The following is an 8,289-nucleotide window of genomic DNA, read 5'->3' as shown; positions in this document are numbered from 1 at the left end:
AGACAGAGACAGAGAGAAATAGACAGAGAGAGAAAAAGACAAAGACAGAGAGAAATAGACAAAGACAGAGAGAAATAGAGACAGAGAGAAATAGACAAAGACAGAGAAATAGAGACAGAGAAATAGAGACAGAGAGAAAATGACAGAGACAGAGAGAAATAGAGACAGAGAAAATGACAGAGACAGAGAGAAATAGAGACAGAGAAAAATAGACAAAGACAGAGAAATAGAGACAGAGAAAATGACAGAGACAGAGAGAAATAGAGACAGAGAGAAATAGACAAAGACAGAGAAATAGAGACACAGAAATAGAGACAGAGAAAAATAGACAAAGACAGAGAAATAGAGACAGAGAGAAAATGACAGAGACAGAGAGAAATAGAGACAGAGAGAGAAATAGAGACAGAGAGAAATAGACAAAGACAGAGAGAAATAGACAAAGACAGAGAGAAATAGACAAAGACAGAGAGAAATAGACAAAGACAGAGAGAAATAGAGACAGAGAGAAATAGAGACTAAGAGAAATAGAGACAGAGAGAAATAGAGACAGAGAGAAATAGAGACAGAGAGAAATAGACAGAGACAGAGAGAAATAGACAGAGAGAGAAAAAGACAAAGACAGAGAGAAATAGACAAAGACAGAGAGAAATAGAGACAGAGAGAAATAGACAAAGACAGAGAAATAGAGACAGAGAAATAGAGACAGAGAGAAAATGACAGAGACAGAGAGAAATAGAGACAGAGAAAATGACAGAGACAGAGAGAAATAGAGACAGAGAAAAATAGACAAAGACAGAGAAATAGAGACAGAGAAAATGACAGAGACAGAGAGAAATAGAGACAGAGAGAAATAGACAAAGACAGAGAAATAGAGACACAGAAATAGAGACAGAGAAAAATAGACAAAGACAGAGAAATAGAGACAGAGAGAAAATGACAGAGACAGAGAGAAATAGAGACAGAGAGAGAAATAGAGACAGAGAGAAATAGACAAAGACAGAGAGAAATAGACAAAGACAGAGAGAAATAGACAAAGACAGAGAGAAATAGACAAAGACAGAGAGAAATAGAGACAGAGAGAAATAGAGACAGAGAGAAATAGACAAAGACAGAGAAATAGAGACAGAGAAATAGAGACAGAGAAATAGAGACAGAGAAATAGAGACAGAGACAGAGAAATAGAGACAGAGAGAAATAGAGACAGAGAGAAATAGACAAAGACAGAGAAATAGAGACAGAGAAATAGAGACAGAGAAATAGAGACAAAGACAGAGAAATAGAGACAGAGAGAAAATGACAGAGACAGAGAGAAATAGAGACAGAGAGAAATAGACAAAGACAGAGAAATAGAGACAGAGAAATAGAGACAGAGAAAAATAGACAAAGACAGAGAAATAGAGACAGAGAAAATGACAGAGACAGAGAGAAATAGACAAAGACAGAGAAATAGACAAAGACAGAGAAATAGACAAAGACAGAGAAATAGACAAAGACAGAGAAATAGAGACAGAGAGAAAATGACAGAGACAGAGAGAAATAGACAAAGAGAGAAATACAGACAGACAAAAAGACAAAGACAGAGAGAAATAGAGATGGAGAGAAAATGACAGAAACAGAGAGAAATAGAGAAAGAGAAAAACACAAAGAGAGAAATTGTCTATTTCTCTCTGTCTTTGTCTAAGACAGAAAAAGACAAAGACAGAGAGAAATAGAGAAATAGACAAAGACAGAGAAATAGAAAGAAACAGAGAAAAACACAGAGAAACAGACAAAGAGAGAGAAATAGACAGAGCCAGAGAGAAATAGACAGAGAGAAATAGAAAGGAAGTGAAATAGAGAGTGAAATAGACACAAAGACATACAGAGAAACAGGGTTAGAGAAAAATAGAAATCAAAAGAGAAAAACAGAGAAACAGCATGAGAGAGAAAGAGTGAAACAGTTAGAGTGAAAGCAAAAGACAGACTGAAACAGACTGAAAGCAAAACAGACAGAAAAAGAGAGTTAAAGAGAAAGAGAAACAGAAAAACATCTAGAAATAGAATAACAGAGAAAAATTAAGAGTTAAGAGAGAAAGAAGCAGAATTAGACAGAAAAGGAAATAGCATGAAGGTGTAGAGAGGAAAATAGACTTACCTTGAGGTAGGAAATAGAATAAATGACTCTGACACCAAATAAACACAGGAGCCAAATGGGGGAGAGGGGGGCACGGGGTATCTTTATTGGGGGGGCAGGGGGGCATCTTTATTAGGGTATATTCAGCTTTTATTGCATGAATGGGTTTCTTTACACTTTAGTAAACATACAGAAACAACAGATACAAATGCAAATACAGATACAGTCCATAGGCACACCTATAAAATTACAATTTACATACAGAGCAATACATTGAAATACAGCAGCAAATGCCAATACAGAACAATACAAGTCAATACAAGCCAAATGACTATTAACACAATAGAACCATTTTTCAAAATCTGAAACACTCATTATATCTTGTTTTATTGTTACAGGAAACCCAAAACAAAAGCAGCACACATAAAACATAACAATCGTCCACCGCACACACCTCCTTCAGCATGCGCACCGTGCACCCTCTCTCGCCTCTCAATCCCCTACCGTCAGCACACACTCGCAACGCTCCTCGGGAACGTGGTTCCCGGGAGCCCTGAAAAAATCAGCCTGCCTGACGAAAACCCCGGTCCCTAGGCCGTCGGCACCCAAACTTTGGCGATGAACGTCGCCTCGCAGACCGGCCGGGACCGAGGAAAAAAAAACCCAGCCGGGGGGAAAAAAAAAAAAACCCCCCCGGCTGGGGATTTTTTATTCTAAGTTTAAAATGTGTTGAAAAACCTGGAAGGCAAAAGTCACACACACAAGGTTAGAACCAGTCAACATGCACACAAACCCACCCTCTCTCACCTCTCAATCCCCTACCATCAGCACACACTCGCACCGCTCCTCGGGAACGTGGTTCCCGGGAGCCCTGAAAAAATCAGCCTGCCTGACGAAAACCCCGGTCCCTAGGCCGTCGGCGCCCAAACTTTGGCGATGAACGTCGCCTCGCAGACCGGCCGGGACCGAGGAAAAAAAAACCCAGCCGGGGGGAAAAAAAAAAAAAACCCCCCCGGCTGGGGATTTTTTATTCTAAATTTAAAATGTGTTGAAAAACCTGGAAGGCAAAAGTCACACACACAAGGTTAGAACCAGTCAGCACACACACTCGCACAGGCAAACCCAAGCAGACAGACAAGTCTCAGACATACACAGTCACTCTTCAGCTTACCCAGTAGATTCCAAGAGACTCCGTAGCATCAGCAACCACAGAGAGACTAATCCTGCCCGGAGACCTGCAAGACAACGACAGGTGGTCAACAAGTGGTTACCTGACAGCTAGGCATCATCCCCCCTCAGGGCCCATACCTTCTCTACCCAAAACTCCACAGAAAAAAGATGAACTGCAAAGCCCTACAACTCTTCTACCTAACTGTGACTGTGCCAGGGCAGGGCAGCTCAAGCATAAGTCATACAGTAGGATACAGCAACATCATGACTTAGAGTGCAATACAAACACAGTCACTTTCAATACAATACAAGCACAGTGACTTTGAGTGCAATACAAGCACAGTGACTTAGAGTGCAATACAAACAGTCACTTGCAACGCAAACAGAGTCACTGGCAGTGCAATGCAAACAGAGTCACTTGCAATACAAACAGAGTCACTGGCAATACAATACAATACAGAGTCACTGGCAATACAATACAATACAGAGTCACTTGCAATACAATACAATACAGAGTCACTTGCAATACAATACAATACAGAGTCACTTGCAATACAATACAATACAGTGTCACTTGCAATACAATACAATACAGAGTCACTTGCAATACAATACAAACACAGTCACTTGCAATACAATACAAACACAGTCACTTGCAATACAATACAAACACAGTCACTTGCAATACAATACAGAGTCACTTGCAATACAATACAAACACAGTCACTTGCAATACAATACAAACACAGTCACTTGCAATACAAACAGAGTCACTGGCAGTGCAATACAAACAGAGTCACATGCAATACAATACAAACACAGTCACTTGCAATACAATACAAACACAGTCACATGCAAGACAATACAGAGTCACTGGCAATGCAAGACAATACAGAGTCACTGGCAATGCAATACAATACAGAGTCACTGGCAATGCAATACAATACAGAGTCACTGGCAATGCAATACAATACAGAGTCACTGGCAATACAAACAGAGTCACAGGCAATACAATACAAACAGAGTCACAGGCAATACAATACAAACAGAGTCACTGGCAATACAATACAAACAGAGTCACTGGCAATACAATACAGAGTCACTGGCAATGCAATACAATACAGAGTCACTGGCAATGCAATACAATACAGAGTCACTGGCAATGCAATACAAACATAGTCACTGGCAATACAAAACAAACATAGTCACTTGCAATACAAAACAAACATAGTCACTTCCAAGACAAACATAGTCAGTTCCAAGTCAATACAAACAAAACTGCTCACTAGACTAAGTGCCTAAGCTGTTAAGAGGACGCTCCAGAAGCTCGGGAAGCCGAGTGAAGAAAGCGATGACTGCCGGGTGACCGTGGCGATGCCTCCGGATGAAAGGCAACCTCGTCGGGTGAACACGTCCGCTACGCCGCCGAGACTCAAAGACTGCTGACGACGCAAAACACGCTAGAATGCTGAACTGCCCTGCCCGGCAAATGCTCCGGCGAGACCGAGTGGAAACCCTCTCCCATTACTTCAGAGGGACCCAACCCACTAGGGCCCTCTCTTCTAAGCTAATGTGAAATTGCCTCCCACTTCCAAAGTTTTTTCCCCTGCACCCAAACACAAACCCCAACACTTATCTTTTGGAAGACGAGCGGACAAAATCCATCCTCCGAGGACTTCGGCGCTGCCGTATCCAAACTTAGGCTCTGCACCTCCTCTCAATACCTAAGACAACAAAGTACAAACTGTGAAAATTGTGTGACAGGAAACTAATCCCCAGGCTTTCCAAGCACCTCTGCCCCAACTCACCTCAGATACTGATTTGGCTCCACAGTCTACCCAGAGGGTACCTGCAAAAGGAAAAGGTACACATTTAGCATGCTGCTACACACCCCATGCCTATGGATCACCCCTAATGCCTAAAAGCCAACTTACCCGCTTGCCCCTAATCCTTGGCATGTGTAGGACAGTAGCAGCACCTGCAAAGACACAAAGAAAACAGCAGGCTGAGTCACTGAGAAAACACAATCACCACAATCTAACAGAACTCAGTAATACATAAAGCTCAAGCTGATACCCACCAAGTCACTGGCATCCAGGACCAGGAAATCTTGCAAGTGGACCACCTAAAATGAAAGTAAATTAAACAGTGGATGTTAGAGTTACACCAGAAATTGAGACCTGAGCAATGACAGCAGCTTCCATCCACCAGTTAATGCTCACCTAGGCAGCTGATCCTGGACTGCCAAGCTCCCGCTTTACCTCCTAAAAATAAAAACAAAAAACAAGGCTGTAGCAGAGTCACAATGTACATCCCCCTGGCAAAACCAAACTGGGACTGACTTAAACTCACACCCACCTGGCCGCTGCCAGCCTGAGCCACGACAACCTCACAAGCAGACCACCTGAAATAAAACAAAAATCAACAGTGGATGGTTAGACTTGAGCCAGAAATGGAGAGCGGAGCAACAACAACAGCTGCTGTCCACCAGTGAATGCTCACCTGGCGCGCTTCTCCTGGACTGCCAATATCCTGCATAAGCTCCTAAAAACAAAGACAAAGGTCAGGGCTGTATCAGAGCCACCATTTACACCTCCCCTGCAAAGACCGACAGGGACTGACCTTCTCGGGGGAACCGATGAATCCCACAGGGGCTGCTCTGCCACAGGGTTAATCCATCTGCATCTGAAAGAAAGTTAGGACAAGAGTCAAAGGGCTGCAGGATAACTTGACAGCTCCAGACATCTTGGGTCAATCTACAGATCCCACCTAGAAGCCAATGCACCCTGCATTTCAAATTTGTCCTATTACCCCTACACCCAGCTGTGCTGCAGGGCAGAGCAGCTCCGGGCCAAATACACACCCACACCCGTGACACAAGACGCAACAAACAAAGGGACGCGACAGGGAAAGAAAACTCTCGATGAGAGGAATGACCCTGAGGACCGAGAGAACTCGGGAGCAGATGACCGAGGTAAGCTGAAAGGAGAGCTGACCGGGCTCAGAGAAACCTGCAGGAAAAAAGATGCTAAGGGGATGAATTATCCCAAGAACCGCAAAGATGGACGCTCGAGAATGCTCCGGTCACACTCTGCTACCTAGCTTTGCATTCTTACAAGTCCTAATCCACCGGAATGGATGCTGGTGGTGCTCGGCTGTCAGTACAGCTCAGAACAAGACCTGGAAAGACATTGGACTGGATGCTTCTGAAGAGAGATACGATGCCCATGCCTGCCCGAGCTCCCGAGTCGATGGTCCGAGGGCATCGGCACCTGGCCGAGGAACTGAGAGTCCTAAGAGGCTAAGAGGGATGCCAGGGTTTTTGGTAGGCCCCTTGAAGGGCTAAGGCAAAAGACATGAAACAAAGAGTGCGCAACAAACGAGGGACACGACAAGCACCGGGACTGCTCTGCCCTGCACACCTCAGTGGTGAGATCAAAAGGGAGACTTTCCCTGTAGGAAGCCTAAGGGGCCGCTTCCTGGACAACCCCAGCTCCAAACCCAACTGAAAAACCACTCCCGGTTGAAAGCCGACCCGGCCCCCCACTTTCGTCCCCTCCGTGGCTCGGAGCCCTCCACTTATCTCTCAGACATCTGAAGATGCAGAGTCCAGGCAGGTGAAAAGGAAGGCTGGCTCTCCCTCAGGGAAATTCCTGGTAACACCAGGCTGCTCTCTCTTAGTCAGCTGCAATAAAGAAAAGCAAACATCACTGTGTGATCTTAGCAGCACAGCGCCCAAACCCCAACAATTCTGCTACTCACCATCTCTTGAGAACACCCAGGCCCTCAAGCCCGCTGCCTCAGCCGTGCTTGGAGAGTCATGCCATCGTCCTGGGGTAGGTCTGGATTAAGAACACACAAGGGATTTGACAGTGCTGAAACTTGACAGGACCCTCTCTCCTCCCTGCCTCCCCAACTCCTCAGCTGTTATCAAAGCCTACCTGGAAAGCAGCTTCAAACAGAGAAATTGAGGCTTGATCACACAGTCCTGTAATGCTTCTGAAGGGCTCACAAAAAAAGGTGCCCAAGTTCATGATCTCATGGCAGAGGGTACTTCAGCAGAAGAAGAGTGGACCACCTAAAACACAATAATAGAAGCTTAGAGGTGCACCAGAAATTGAGACCTGAGCGATTACAGCCACTTCCATCCACCAGTCAATGCTCACCTAGGCAGCTGGTCCTGGACTGCCAAGATCCCGCTTTACCTCCTAAAAATAAAAACAAAAAACAAGGCTGTAACATACTCACAATGTACACCTCCCCAGCAAAACCAAACCGGGACTGACTTAAACTCACACCCACCTGGCCGCTGCCAGCCTGAGCCACGACAACCTAACAAGCAGACCACCTGAAATAAAACAAAAATCAACAGTGGATGGTTAGACTTGAGCCAGAAATTCAGACGGGAGCAATAACAACTGCTTCGGTCCACCGGTCAATGCTCACCTGGCGCGCTTCACCTGGACTGGCAATATCCTGCATAAGCTCCTAAAAACAAAGACAAAGGTCAGGGCTGTATCAGAGCCACCATTTACACCTCCCCTGCAAAGACCGACAGGGACTGACCTTCTCGGGGGAACCGATGAATCCCACAGGGGCTGCTCTGCCACAGGGTTAAACCATCTGCATCTGAAAGAAAGTTAGGACAAGAGTCAAAGGGCTGGAGGATAACTTGACAGCTCCAGACATCTTGGGTCAATCTACAGATCCCACCTAGAAGCCAATGCACCCTGCATTTCAAATTTGTCCTACTACCCCTACACCCAGCTGTGCTGCAGGGCAGAGCAGCTCCGGGCCAAATACACACCCACACCCGTGACACAAGACGCAACAAACAAAGGGACGCGACAGGGAAAGAAAACTCTCGATGAGAGGAATGACCCTGAGGACCGAGAGAACTCGGGAGCAGATGACCGAGGTAAGCTGAAAGGAGAGCTGACCGGGCTCAGAGAAACCTGCAGGAAAAAAGATGCTAAGGGGATGAATTATCCCAAGAACCGCAAAGA

The 8,289-nt window shown here is 45.0% G+C and overlaps 1 long non-coding RNA gene across 1 annotated transcript; it reads right to left on the bottom strand.

Moving 5' to 3' along the window:
- Positions 1–4,280: 4,280 nt before the first annotated feature.
- Positions 4,281–7,909, bottom strand: LOC136305039 (uncharacterized). The gene is made up of 14 exons (XR_010724981.1): positions 7,850–7,909; positions 7,730–7,771; positions 7,586–7,631; positions 7,450–7,491; positions 7,225–7,361; positions 7,046–7,125; positions 5,906–6,968; positions 5,786–5,827; positions 5,642–5,687; positions 5,506–5,547; positions 5,364–5,408; positions 5,218–5,261; positions 5,092–5,132; positions 4,281–5,007 (listed from the first exon to the last, which is right to left on the bottom strand). It is a non-coding gene; the product is annotated as an uncharacterized lncRNA (long non-coding RNA).
- Between the last annotated feature and the right edge of the window lie 380 nt (positions 7,910–8,289).

This window comes from Chamaea fasciata, unplaced genomic scaffold (assembly GCF_029207755.1).
Source record: "Chamaea fasciata isolate MVZ Bird 193981 ecotype frontalis unplaced genomic scaffold, bChaFas1.0.hap1 SCAF_250, whole genome shotgun sequence".
Lineage (NCBI taxonomy): Eukaryota > Metazoa > Chordata > Aves > Passeriformes > Sylviidae > Chamaea > Chamaea fasciata.
This window is presented reverse-complemented; position numbering and strand designations above follow the sequence as displayed.